The sequence below is a fragment of the Octopus sinensis genome, linkage group LG1, assembly GCF_006345805.1.
Source record: "Octopus sinensis linkage group LG1, ASM634580v1, whole genome shotgun sequence".
NCBI lineage: Eukaryota > Metazoa > Mollusca > Cephalopoda > Octopoda > Octopodidae > Octopus > Octopus sinensis.
The window spans coordinates 115,768,106-115,783,105 of NC_042997.1; the positions used below are offsets into that span (position 1 = coordinate 115,768,106).

Consider the following 15,000-nt stretch of genomic DNA (forward strand, 5'->3'; position numbering starts at 1 on the left):
AAATCGGTGATGTAAATAATGTGGAGAAAAAAAACAGGAAAACGTACGCAGGAGTTGCAAAAAAGAAGACGGAACAGGAAAAAGAAATAAACCTAGAAAAATTGCCAGGTTTCCAGAGGTATATGAGGAAGGACAGCGGCGAGGTGGAACTGGAACCACCACCAAAGAGAAAGGAATGGTACAATAAGAGGACCATAATTTACAGGGTGTTCGTGAACGAAAGAAAGAAAATAGAGATCGTAAACATGGAATGGATAGAGGAGGCCCTGAGAAGATCGGAGGAGGAAATCATTTTCCTGACTCGAGGATCGAAGTACGGTACTGTAGTGTGTGCATTTTAAAAGTGAGACTGCAGCGAGGAGGATGGCGGTGAAGGCGGTGAAGTCAGAAAGGCTAACACTTTTACCTATGTACTTGAATAGAAGGATCACACGAGTAAGGGTGGAGGAGTGCCACCAAACGTGGAGGCTGAGTGGATTGTGGCGGCTGTGATCAGCGGCCACGAGGAGAAGTAGATATTCTCCATGCCTCGGTCAAGACCGAGGGCTGGAGAGGCGTAATAGTGGAGCTGAACGTGCAGGCGGAGAGCGAGGTACTGGTGGACCTGGCGGAGAGCATTAAATTGGGAGACGTGATTATGAGAGTGTGGGTGGAGGGCAGAGCTCCACGTTGTTACAAGTGTGGCCTGAGGGGCCACATAAGAGCCTTCTGCCCTCCCCCACCAAGAGAAAAGGAAATCGTTGAGGAAACTCCAAAAGAGGAGGCCCCAAAAGAAGAAGAAATTAAAGAGAAGCAGACGGAAAGGGAAATGACAGAGGAGGAGGAGATGCAAAAAGAGTGTGAGGAGGGCAGAAAGAAGAGAAAAGGAAAGAAAAGGAAAAACTGTGCGAAGCCCCCAACCCACCCCAATACCACCCACACCCTTGGAGACCCATCCTGCCCCCGCAAACAGCAATCCCACCCACTCCCCGCCTACAAGAAAAACGAAAACAGACACACAGAACATACAAAAGCCCCAGTCCTACTTTTTATGTGTTGTGGGGAAGGGGGATACTGAGAACGCAAGAAGGCTTTTTGAAGACGATGTATGGCAGGAGTATGAGGATGGAAGCTATGCGGTATTCGATTTTGAACTCATGAGCTCTTTGATGAGCAAGTGCAATGAACTACGTATAAATTGTTTATCAGCATTTATGAAGGATGATATGAGATAGAGAGATATGAGAGAGAAATGAAGGTGAGGTGAAAAACTTTGGAATCGTGATAGGAAACGGAAAGGTAAGTGATGCTGGCGGAGGGGGCCGTTAGCATCGCTTTCATGTTATCATTTTTTCATTTTAACATTCATTAATCATAATTTTAATCGCATTGTTTTATGTCCCCATATTTTGTAATGTTCCCTCTTCGTGGCCCCTAGTGGGTAATAAAGAAATAGACCAACATGTGTCCCCGCTACCGAAACGGTAATTATTTCTACGCCAGCTATGTTGTTGTGTTGTTTTTGTCTCATTTGGTCTAAAGTCGTATGACAACCACCGTTATATATATTTTGTTTATTCATTACTGTTTTCAATTTCGTTTTCGTCTCTTGTATTCACATCCGTCTTGTGCGTTCACATTCCTGTCTTCTACCAAGAAATCTAATGCTTACAGCTTAGTTTTTTTTCTTGGGGCTGGCCGAGTTGGAGCAAATATCAGAATTGAACAGCCGAAATTTGCTATGATGATTCGGTGTCTGACTGAAGATTGAAGGCTTCGAATGATTTGTCTGTGTTCCGTGTTCGTCCTTCCTGTATTTCACGTTCATTATATATAAAAACATTCATTCTTATATATATTATATATATATAATATATATATATATATATGTATATGATATATGTATTATATATATATATATAATATATATATATATGTATATGTATATGTATATAATTATATATAATATATATATATATATATATATATATATATATATATATATAGATATATATATATATATATATGGAGTGTTCATTCAAAATTCGACAGTTTACACTGAAAGAAGAGAAAACACCATATCCCATCCAAAATAAAACTACTTTTAAAGAAATCAAAACAAATCTTAACTGGCTGTGTGGTAAGAAGCTCGTTTCCCAACCACATGATTCCAGGTTCAGTCCCACTGCGTGGCACATTTGGCAAGTCTCTTCGGGTCGACCAAAGCCGTGTGTGTGAATGTGGAAGACGGAAACTGAAAGAAGCTCGTCGTATACGCACACACACACACACACACACACACACACACACACATATATATATATATATATATATATATATATATATATATATATGCATATGTTTGTGCGTCTATGTTTGTCCCACACACACACATACACCATCGCTTGACAACCGATTTTTGTGTGTTTACTTTCCTGTAACTTAGCGGTTCGGAAAAAGAGGCCGACAGAATAAGTACAAGGCTTACAAAGAATAAGGCCTTGGGTCGATTTGTTCGACTAAAAGCGGTGCTCCAACATGGCCGCAGTCAAATGACGGAAACAAGTAAAAGAGTAAAAGTGTAAAGTGATTATGGATGGGCGGTAACAATTTACTCAAAGTAACTACCCTCAGCTCACGCCATGGCCTCAAGACGGCCCCAGAATCTGATGCATGAATTCTTCTATGTGTCAATGGGATGATTTTCGCATAACCCCTTGATCTTGGCCACCAGTTCGGCCTTTGGTGTTGCAACCAGAACAGTTGGGGTCTTTAACACCTTCCCTTCAAACATACGAGGTCTGATCAATAAGTATATGGACTGTTGCTATAGTAACGAAACTAAAGCACACAGACTGAAGCCGCTTAGCAAAGATTGACCTTGCACTCTGCTGTACATGTACACAAAGTTTTAACGTTCTAGCTCACTTACGCTGTTTATAGCAGTGCTCGGAAGGAAAGTGTGTAGCATGTGATCGCTGCATTGATCACGACAGAGAAAGTTGTCATGGTGATACCTGCTCAGAGGTCTACGTAAAGTTGTAGAAAGTATATGGAAAGGAGTGTATGACCAGTACACAAATGTACGAGTAGTTCAGACGTTTTCAATATGGCCGAAAAAATGTCGATATTGACGAACGTTCTGTAAGACCCGCAACCAGCAGGAATGAGAAAAACATCGTAGATGTGAGTGCAGCTGTGAGGGAAAATCGTTGAATCCCCATCCGTGAGTTATCAGAGGATGTGCAGATTAGTTCAGTCAATTATCACTGAAGATTTGGGTATGAGACGTGTGTCTTCTAAGTTTGTGCCAAGACTGTTTTTACCTTGACCAAAAAGACACTCGGGTTTCAGTTGCACAAGATCTCTTTGATTGTGTCGAGAATGATGAAAACTGTTTGAAAAGTTTGCGCAGGCTTCTGTGCGGGTATCGCCAAGCTTTTGGCAAAATTTGATGCAGATTCTCTGCTCAACTTTCTCTGTCATGGTCAATGCGACGATCACACACTACACACCTTCCTTCCAAGCACTGCTGTAAACAGCGAAAGTGAGCTAGAGCGTTAAAACTTAGAGCGCATACACAGTAGAGTTCAAGGTCAAACTGTGCCAAGCGGCTTTACACTGTGTGCCTTACTTTCGTTGCTATGGCAACAGTCCGGATACTTATTGATCAGTTCACGTAGTAATCAATGGGATTTTAATTGTGTGAACCAGAAAGTCAGAAATTAGGTTTGGTGAAGTCATAGACATTCTTCAGCAACCACTTCTGATTCTTTCCGGGAGTATGGCAAGTAGCCGAATCCTGCTGCCACACATATGACCTTCCAACAGCATGGTCGAAGTTAAATGACTGAAACAAGTAAAAGAATCTGATATTATCGTGTTTTAATAACCTTTCCATTCCGACAGGAATTCTTTGAGCTGTGTAGATTTTTGTATCCTTTTATTTGTTTCAGCTATCGGACTGCACCCATTCTGCAGCGCCACCTTGACGGATTCAGTTGAGCAAATCTACTCCAGTACTTATTCTTTTAAGTCTGGTATTTATTTTGTCGGTCTCTTTTGCCGAACTGCTAAGTTACGAGGGCGAGAACAAACCAGCACCGGAAACAGACACGATGACTCACGCACACATGAACTCACAACGCGTGCACACACACACACACACACACACCACACACACACACACACACACACACACACACATACACACTCGCGCACACATGTACACACAATACACACACACAAAACACACATACACATATACGATAAGCTTCCATATAGTTTCCGTCTACCAAATTCGTTCACAAGGCATCGGTCGATATTGAATCTGAAATCACTTGACTACGAGGCGAGCTTCTTTAACCACACAACCAAGCTAAGCCAAGCCGAGCCAAGCCAAGCCTATGACGTAAGCGTTTTCACAATTATTGCTTCCTTCGATATCAATGAGTCCGAACATCAACAGCTGTTTGAAGACAGTTCAGTTAAACACTCCACAGCGTTAGTGTTAATTCTGTTTTCCTGTCGTCTCTGAATGATGTAGAAGCAATTTATAAGCGGTAGTCTGACAAGTGGCTCGTTGGTCTAGGGGTATGATTCTCGCTTCGGGTGCGAGAGGTCCCGGGTTCAAATCCCGGACGAGCCCAGTTTTAAATATTTTGTTTCAGTAATTAGACTACGGGCGTTGCAGGGGCATTGCCTTTAAGAATTTTTTAGGCGAACAAACCGACCCAGTACTTTTTATTATATATTTGTTTATTTATTTAATTATTGTAAAGCCTGGTCCTTATTATTCTATCGGCCTCTTTTGCGAGACCGCTAAGTTACGGGGTCGTATACACACCACGCAGTGGGACCGAACCCGGAACTATGAGGTTAGAAGCAAACTTTGTACCACACAACCACCCCTACAACTAATTATGTAATTATTTTTTCCCATTATTTCCTAAAGTTCATTATTTACATTATTTACATTTGACGATATTTGTCCTCGTCTTGTTTGTTGCTAACACAACGTTTCGGCTGATATCCTCTCCAGCCTTCATCAGGTGTCTTGGAGAAATTTCGAACCTGGGTTCTCATTCCTAAGGTATCTAAGTTGTCTCATGCTTTTCGTCTCTCATGTGATCAACCACGTGATCTGTTTGTGAAGTTTTGGCAAAAAGCCAACACTACGTACGTAACTGAACATTTTCAGCCTCTTCCTTCTAATAACCCAATTAATGGTATCCGCCAGGGAAATTACATTTCTTACGGAAGTGTTTCTGCGCATGTTTTCTAATCCAACCCTTAGCATACACATCGCAAGCATCACATACCGAAATCTTATATCCTACGTGTATGTTCGGCTTTTGGGGTTTATGACTGTGAGGTATATATTGCAATGGAGAAAATAACGAAGCTTTTCAGGGTAACTTTGTGATGATGGATACGGAATGAGACGATCTGGCGTAGCTGTTTTGGTGCAGACAATTTTTGGCGTGGTTGACTGGGTTTTCGGTTAGTTTTGGTGACAGTTTCGGCTAGTTTGGGTGCTGGAAGTAAACACCCATATGCACGCGCAGACATAAAGAATGTGAGAAAGAGAAAAAGAAAAGAGAGGAGGAGGGAAGGGAGAGAGCGGGAGAGAAGAGGCATTATAATTCATAAATTGAACGCGATTAACATAAGCACTCTCCCTCTCCTCATACACGTAAAGAGAAATATACTCACAGACATAAAGAAAGAGACGGACAAAGGGAGAGATAAAGTGAGTTATGGATTCATACATGTCACTAAAAACTTTATATGAATACATTATCGGACAGAAAGGTATGTAAGGGAGATATATGGAGAGGATAAATCCGGATGAGAGAATGAATATGTGTTGATAACCGGTAAACAATTAAGTGCTAATGTATTTATTTTTAAATCGATGCTTAGTTGTTTACAACCTCAGTGTGTACAAATCAAGCAGTATTGTATCATATTTAATGTATTTACACAATTGACAGGCAAGATACTGTGATTTTCGTCCGAGATTTAAAAACAAAATTTCTTATAGACGTGCTGTTAAAAACACAATATATATAAGAGGGACACAAAAATTCATCCCGGCAGCGGGATACTGCACATTTATATGAGATGTTACCTCGGACAAAATCTGCAATAACTTGCCAGTCAACGCTGTATATGTTGTTGTTGTTGTTGCTATTCCTAAGGCGGCGAGTTGGCAGAATTGTTAGCACACTGGACGAAATGCTTAGCGGCATTTCACCTGTCGCTACTTTCTGAGTTCAAATTCCACCGAGGTCGACTTTGCCTTTTATCCTTTCGGGATCGATTAAATCAGTACCAGTTGCATACTGGGGTCGATGTAATCGACATATCCCCTCCCCCCAAATTGCTGCCCTTGTGGCAAAATTCGAAACCATTATTATTATTATTATTATTATTATTATTATTGAGTGAGAGAGCAGAGCATGCCATCAAAGTGACACTGGGGTAAAATATACGAAGCCCAATATACCCATCATGACTACCCGTCTGATAAGGGCACACCAGGCACATGCATCACAACCATATGTGCACGGGATGGTGATCTCATATCAAGATAAACTGCACATGACCTTGCAGGTGGGGCCCAGTTAGAATTTTCTTCAGGTTGAGTAGCCCATCCCGCTCAAACGGTCCCTGAATAAGGTTTGTTTAAGGATGTTGAAAAACCACCCATGTCTCCAGAGGTGAATTATTCAAACCCCAAAGAATCCCTCTCAACACATGGCTATGATGCTCCCCCACTACTTCTGCTCGTGATCAGAGATGCACATATCGTCAGCCACTAAGGACATGCTCAACTGGTTAAAGTCAACACTGACAAGCAAATCTGTGGTATTGAGCAGAATATTTGCTGTAGCCCATCTTTTATACCAAGACAGAACAATGTACATGATAACACTTCCAATCAGTTAAGATCAGAAGCCATGATAGCCTCTGCCTGGTACTGCATCAGTATTATTATTATTATTATTATTTATAAGATTGAGGTTACTCTTCCAGAAATTAAAGAAACAATAAAGAAGAGTGCGACTGTTATCAAATGAACAATATTTCGACATTTGATAACAGTCGCACAATTCTTTATTGTTTCTTTAATTTCTGGAGGAGTAACCGCAGTCCTATAAATATTACTAAAATGAAGTAGATTGACAAGTTTATTTTTGAGCTTGTGGAAGACACACGAGATGTCGAAATATTGTTCATCTGGTAAGAGTAGCACTCTTCTTTATTATTATTATCATTATTATTGTTGTTGTTGTTGTTGTTGTTGTTGTTGTTAGTTCCTCCATTGTTGTCGACGATGACTACGGTCATCACATGGGAGAAGAAGACGAGGCACGGCGTGTCCGGCTATGCTCGGAATGCTCTGACGCAGGCCGGGCACTGGTGGTCTGTTAGGACTGAAGACAACGAGTTTGTTCTGGACTTGCACAGTTTGCATTTTTTCTATGTGTCCTTGCAATCCTGTTCAGCTCAGTTGGTGCAGCTTCGCCAAGCAAGGCGGTCTTGCGCTTTTGTTCCCCAGGTGCTAGGATTGATCTCAAAGCTCTTTAGTGAAGCTTTGAGTGTGTCCTTGAAGTACTTTTTCTGTTCACCTTGCATGAACTTGTCTTCCACCACTTCGCTGTAAAACAGTCACCAGGTGAGTCGCGTGTAAGACATTCGAACACGGTGACCTACCCATCTGACTTGCATTCTCCTCAGGAGTGTATACATGCTTGGCAGTACACACGAGCTGTAGGCGATTTCTTTTCCTCCTTTGGACTTTTTCTTTTTCCTTTCCGACGAAGAGCTAGCCTCGAAACATCAAAATCTTCCTCTTTTTACTGAGCGTCAAACTAATGCATTCCTAGCGCACGTCCTCTTATCTGTTATTGTTAATTCTATTGTTCATTTATTTGGATTGACTATATATGTGCTGTTGACACCACCGGATTGAGTGGTACGGCCCTGGTGTCGAAACCATAGTGATATCTGTGGGGCAGCTGATGATGGAGGTGCATTGAATTGTTGGTACGGCTGTTATTGTATGTGCGAAATAGTTTTATAAGACTTCCATTTGATATATTTTATACAATACCTTGACAGAGTGTGGCCTTAGTTCCTAGTTGACAGGCGCCTTGTATGTGTGGTAATAGATCTGTGACTTTTCCGTGGCACAGAAGTATTTTTGACTTCTATGTTTAGTGATGCAAGTACTCATGTAGTACCCTCGTATATATATATATATATATTATATATATATATATATATATCCACACCACCGATGTTACCCAAGGCAAAGGCAAAGGCTGATACAGCTTAGCACCAGTGACGTCACAACTTATTTATGCAGATGAGTAAACTGGAATGAACTGGAGCAACGGGAGATAAAATGTTTTGCTCAAGAATTAGAATTACAGTGCTACACTTTATCTGTTATATTAATTTTACTGGAGCAATCTTTTAAAAATTGATCAGGTCGTTTACGTCCCAGACAAATATATATAGTTATATTCCACCATACAACCGCACAAATCCGTGATTTTCCTTCCTATATGAGGTAGATGTAGCTATGGAATTCCGAAAGAATGCCTTCAATTTAAACATCTAATTATGGAAAATACACAACGAAACACTGTATCTCGAAGAAATAACAGTCCTAATGAGTGTAGGGTATATCTACTCAATTGTGACCCCCACCCGACCTCGTTTCTTCATAACTTTCAGAAAAGTTATTTTTTCACAATAAATTCCGATGTAATCATTATCTACACCATCCGATGCGCATTTGTAGAAACTTTCATTAAAAAATATCAAGTTTTCTAGGAGTTACGAGGAAACAAAATCGGGAAGTGGCCACATTTGTGTTGGTATGCTGAGTTTAGTTTCCAGCAATGCTTAACAAAACAGATATTTAATGATTATTATAACAAAAGAAATCTAAAATTTATACGCTCTCTCACATATGAGGTTCGTTGGTCTAGGGGTATGATTCTCGCTTTGGGTGCGAGAGGTCCCGGGTTCGAATCCCGGACGAGCCCTATATTTCATCTTTTTTCTAACAAGAAGTGTATTTTTTTTTTGTTTGTTTGTTAATATGTATTTACTATTACGGCACTCCGTCGGTTACGACGATGAGGGTTCCATTTGATATGATCAACGGAACAACCTGCACGTGAAATTAACGTGCAAGCGGCTGAGCACTCCACAGACGCATGTACCCTTAACGTAGTTCTCGGGGAGATTCAGCGTGACACAGAGTGTAACAACTCTGGCCCTTTGAAATACAGGTACAACAGAAACAGGAAGAAAGACTGAGAAAATGTTGAGGTGAAAGTGTACGACAGGATTCGCTACCACCCCTTTTTAAGTGTCATTTGGTATATATATATATATAATATATGTGTGTGTGTGTATGTATATGTATATGTTTGTGTATCTGTGTTTGTCCACCCCCCCCCTAACATCGCTTAACAACCGATGCTCGTGTGTTTATGCCCCCGTAACTTAGCGGTTCGGTAAAAGAGAACGGCAGGATAAGTACTAAGCTTACAAAGAATAAGTCCTGCGGTTGATTTGCTTGACTAAAGGCGGTGCTCCAGCATGGCCGCAGTCAAATGACTGAAACAAATAAATAAATAAAATAATAAATAAGTTTAAAAGCTAGTTTAGTCAATCAGCGGTTAAGGCTTCAGGGTTCACAAAAAAAAAGAGTTATTTAGTAACAAAAAATAAATTTTAAAAAAAAATAACAGAAAAAATGTAATCCAATTAACTTAGCCGAATCCACACTGCCACGGGCTCGTCCGGGATTTGAACCCGGGACCTCTCGCACCCTAAGCGAGAATCATACCCCTAGACCAACGAGCCAACCGGTAAAGCACGCCAACAATAGTATTTAAGATATTTCTTATTGGCAACTTATTCCGTTCGATACAATATTTGTATTTTAAATCGATTTTTTGCATATTAAGCGAAAATGATATCGATATACAATGACAGTAGATTAATCGATGACAACGTTTGGACAATGATCGATTGAAGACAGTCAAAGTTTTGTGTATTTATTTTATAATAAAACTGGAGACAAACAGCGATGCTGTTTAACGTTGCTGTATCAGCAATTTGTCAACATCCACTTGGTTCGACCACGTGTGCAGACTGTGGAGAGAGAGAGAGAGAGAGAGAGAGAGAGAGAGAGAGAGAGAGAGAGAGAGAGACAGAGACAGAGAGAGAGAGAGAGACAGAGTGAGATAGAGAGAGAGAGAGAGAGAGTCGGGAGGGAATAGCAACCACCGGCACCATTGCGACTATTACTGTTAGTGGTGGTGCAACTGCTGTAACTGATGATGGTGGTGGTGATGGTGGTGGTGGCGGCGGTGGCGGCGGTGGTGGTGGTGGTGGTTGTGGTGAGGGTGGCGGCGGCGGCGGCGGCGGTGGCGGTGGCGGTGGTGGTGGTGGTGGTGGTGACGGTGGCGGTGGTGGTATGGTGGCGATGGTGGCGATGATGATGATGATGGTGACGATGATGATGGTGACGATGATGATGGTGATAACGATGTTGATGAGTCGTGGTTGCTGTTGTAAATATGACGGTGGGACTAGCGGTAGAGAAGATGGCGGTGGTGATGTCGGTGGTGGTGGTGGTGGTGGTGGTGACACTGATAAGAGCCGTAATGTAGCCTGTGGAAGTGATGTACCAGTGGTTGTTGATGTTGTTGTTGTTGTTGTGGTGGTGGTGGTGGTGATGGTAGTAGTGGTGGTGGTGGTAGTGGTGGTAGTGATGGTGTGTTGATAGTGTTAGTGTGGTTTTTGTGGTATAGTAATTGTAATGTGTTGGTGTGGGAGTGTGGTGGTGCAGTGAAAACGATGTGGAGGAGGCGATGGAGTGGCGGTGAAGGGAGTTGCAGTGGGGGGTGGAGGGATGTCGGTGGAGGGGTGGCTGTGGAGAGACTGTCTATAGAGGTGGAGGCGGCAGTGGTGCGGGTGAGGGTTGTGACGATGGTGGCAATGGTGATGGTGGTGGTGGTGGTGATGGTGTAGTACTGATGGAATGATGATGGAGGGGTTAGTTTATAAAGTGTTTCCATGAGTGAAATCCCATCGCTGTGTTCGTCCCGACCCTCACACCAAAAGAAAATAAAGAAGCTGCTGCTGTTTGTCTGGTCAAAAAACTGACCAAGTTGTGCCAAACTATAATGGACAAACCAGTGTGTATATGATAATAATATACGCTTCACTGAAGAGGATTAATAAAATTGAAAAATGCACACAGTATAGGCATAGGAGTGGCTGTGTGGTAAGTAGCTTGCTAACCAACCACATGGTTCCGGATTCAATCCCACTGCGTGGCATCTTGGGCAAGTGTCTTCTGCTATAGCCCCAGGCCGACCAATGCCTTGTGAGTGGATTTGGTAGACGGAAACTGAAAGAAGCCTGTTGTATATATGTATATATGTATGTGTGTGTTTGTGTGTCTGTGTTTGTCCCCCTAGCATTGCTTGACAACCGATGCTGGTGTGTTTATGTCCCCGTTACTTAGCGGTTCGGCAAAAGAGACCGATAGAATAAGTACTGGGCTTACAAAAGAATAAGTCCCGGGGTCGAGTTGTTCGATTAAAGGCGGTGCTCCAGCATGGCCGCAGTCAAATGACTGAAACAAGTAAAAGTAAAAGTAAAAAGTAAAAGTAATAGGAGTGGCTGTGTGGTAAGTAGCTTGCTTACCAACCGCATGGTTCTGGGTTCAGTCCCACTGCGTAGCACCTTGAGCAAGTGTCTTCTACTATAGCCTCGGGCCGACCAAAGAGCCTTGTGAGTGGCTTTGGTAGACGGAAACTGAAAGAAGCCCGTCGTATATATATATATACAACTTATAAACCAAGGCAATAGAAAAAATTCGGCATATTTCGCATTAGAATATTTTTTTCTTTTGACCTTACTCTTTTACTCTTTTACTTGTTTCAGTCATTTGACTGCGGCCATGCTGGAGCACCGCCTTGTTTATAAGTTGTTTATAAATTTAACCTTTAAAGGTATTTTTTAATATGCTGGCCATTGATAGAATTTTTTTTCGAAAAAAATTTTATCCTATATTAGATGTATAATATATATATTATATATATATATATATTATTATATATATATATATATATATTATATATGTGTGTGTGTGTGTGTGTGTGTTAGTGTGTGTATGTGTGTGGTGTGTGTGTGGTGTATGTGTTTGTGTGTCTGTGTTTGTCCCCCCAACATCGCTTGACAACCGATGCTGGTGTGTTTATTTCCCCGTAACTTAGCGGGTCGTCAAAAGAGATCGATAGAATAAGTACTGTGCTTCCAAAGAATAAGTCGTGGGGTCGATGTGCTCAACTAAAGGCGGTGCTCCAGCATGGCAACAGTCACATGACTGAAACAAGTAAAAGAGTAAAAGAGAGTACAGTTGTCTGCCTTGACACTCAAAACGCTGCGAGAGCACACACATGGCTATGTGCTTAACAAGTTTGATTCTCAACAACGTCGCCTCGAGTTCAATTCCACTTAGTGACATCTTGAGTAAGTATTTTCTGCCATAACCTTGGGTCGACTAAAAGTCACGCCTCAGATAATTCGCTCCACAGAAACGGTGTGACAGTTGGACGGTGAGGATTTTCTTGTTCTTCTTTGATGGACTTAATCCATTGTCCGATTTAGCTTCACCTCCTTGTCCTTTTGGTGCTTTTATTGATGGTCACTCTGTGGTAAGCATTCGGACCAGGTTTATAATTATAAGAATACTTCTTTTCTCCCGTCAGCCATGAAGGCCCCTTAAACCTTTGCCTGCCCTGTGTGTCCTGACGCACATCCCCAATTATTTTTCAGTTTCTTGAGATTTATGAAAAGAAAACATTTTTCTTACTCAGAATGTATGAAACATGTATGAAAAGTCTGAAAGCAAGCAGGAACGTTTAAGGTAAAACGTATTAACGCAGGAATGGCTGTGTGGTAAGAAGCTTGCTTACCAATCACATGGTTCCGGGTTCAGTTCTACTGTGTGGCACCTTGGACAAGTGTCTTCTACCATAGCCTCGGGCCGAACACAAACTCTTCTGAGTGGATTTGGTAGATGAAATTGAAAGAAACCAGTCGTATATATGTTCGTATATATGTGTAATATATATAGATATATATATATATATATATATATATATATAACATCTATCATCTATCTATCTATCTATCTATCTATCTATCTCTCTATATCTATGTATAATATATATATATATATATATATAATATATATATATGGATAGATACATACGTAGTTAAGTACGGATACAATAAAACGCACATATGCATTTACATGCACATACATGCATATACACGCATATGTCTTAGCGGAACTTGTGCAACATATCTGAAGCCGAAACATGTCTGCTTGATAGAAGACAGAAAATTCTTTTCTATGTTCTTCAAAGAATGGAACCAGAGAATATTGGCAATGTTAGCCAAGCAAACAAAGTTACATAGACCTTAGTGACAGGAAACAGGCATCATTACCCCGCCAAGAAAACAAACATTACATCGAGAATGGAAAGAAAAAAAATACTGAAAACGAAGTCAGAGTGAAAATTACTGAAATGTGATCTCACACGAGTTGCTCCATAAAATGTATAAACTAGCCAGATAATGATAAAGACCAGGGTTTTCATAAGCTTTTTGTAAACAAAGAAACTTTCAGACCAGTCTGGACGAAAAAGAGAAAAAGAAAAAAAAAAAGAAAATGAAAAGTGAGAATTAAAAAAATAAATCAAGATTGGTAATAAATATAGGAACCAAAAATAGTTAATAGCGACAGAAATAGTATTAACACCAAAATGCAATATTTATACTCACCACACCGGGCAAATGCTTAGCGTTATTTCGTCTGTCTTTACATTCTGAGTTCAAATTCCGCTGAGGTCGACTTTGCCTTTCATCCTTTCGGGGTCGATTAAATAAGTACCAGTTATGCACAGGGGTCGATATAATCGACTTAATCCGTTTGTCTGTCCTTGTTTGTCTTCTTTGTGTTTATCCCCTTGTGGGTAGTAAAGAAATTGGTATTTCGTCCGTCTTTACATTCTGAGTTCAAATTCCGCCCAGGTCGACTTTGCCTTTCATCCTTTCGGAATCGATAAAATAAGTGCCAGTTGAGTAGTGAGCTTCTCCACCCGCTAAAATTACTAATCTGGTGCCAAAATTTGAAACCAATATTTGTGCCCACTTAAAAGTAGATGTTGCATTAGAACACAAGCTACTGCGTTGTTTACCATGAGAGAGAACTTCATATGTGGAATTGTGGTGCATATAAGCACTCGTGTTTATATTGCTAGCGGGAGACAATTGTCCGCTACAGCCGCCAGAACTGCGGTATTACGCGATTTCGGCCTTCTTTGGTCTTCTCAATGGCAGACATCCACAGCGAGTCCATATGAGAGGTTCTCTCATGGTAAATTTTGCAGTATTCTATGTTCTAACACAACATCCACTTTTAAATGGGGATAAACATGAACCAAAGATTTCGAACTGAAAATTTATAACAGTCGGCTCAGCTCATATTTATAACAAAAATAATAATAATAATAATAATAATAATAATAATAATAATAATAATAATAATAATAATAATAATAATAATAACAAAAACACCAGGACTTACAAACACATATAACATACAGAAAATTGCACTACTAGGCACTGCACACATCCTACGCAGAACACTTTCCATACAATAACCATCAGAGCATCACAACAAATCACAGCACATACCCAAGGCACACAGAGCTGCGCTCGGTAGTGAAGTGAAAGTACCTATAAAAAAAAACTACTGAATAATAATAATAATAATAATAATAATAATAATAATATTAATAATAATAATAATAATAATAATAATAATAATGATAATAATATAATAATAATAATGATTGGAAGTGTTATCATGTACATTGTTTTGTCTAGTATAAAAGATGGGCTACA

The 15,000-nt window shown here is 40.5% G+C and overlaps 3 non-coding genes across 3 annotated transcripts; 2 read left to right on the forward strand and 1 right to left on the reverse strand.

The window, feature by feature from the left end:
* The first annotated feature begins 4,555 nt into the window (after positions 1-4,555).
* Trnap-cgg lies at positions 4,556-4,627 on the forward strand. Its single transcript has one exon. It is a non-coding gene; the product is annotated as a tRNA-Pro (tRNA).
* A 4,345-nt stretch (positions 4,628-8,972) lies between these two features.
* Trnap-ugg lies at positions 8,973-9,044 on the forward strand. The gene has a single exon. It is a non-coding gene; the product is annotated as a tRNA-Pro (tRNA).
* Positions 9,045-9,801: 757 nt separating this feature from the next.
* On the reverse strand, positions 9,802-9,873 carry Trnap-agg. The gene has a single exon. It is a non-coding gene; the product is annotated as a tRNA-Pro (tRNA).
* Between the last annotated feature and the right edge of the window lie 5,127 nt (positions 9,874-15,000).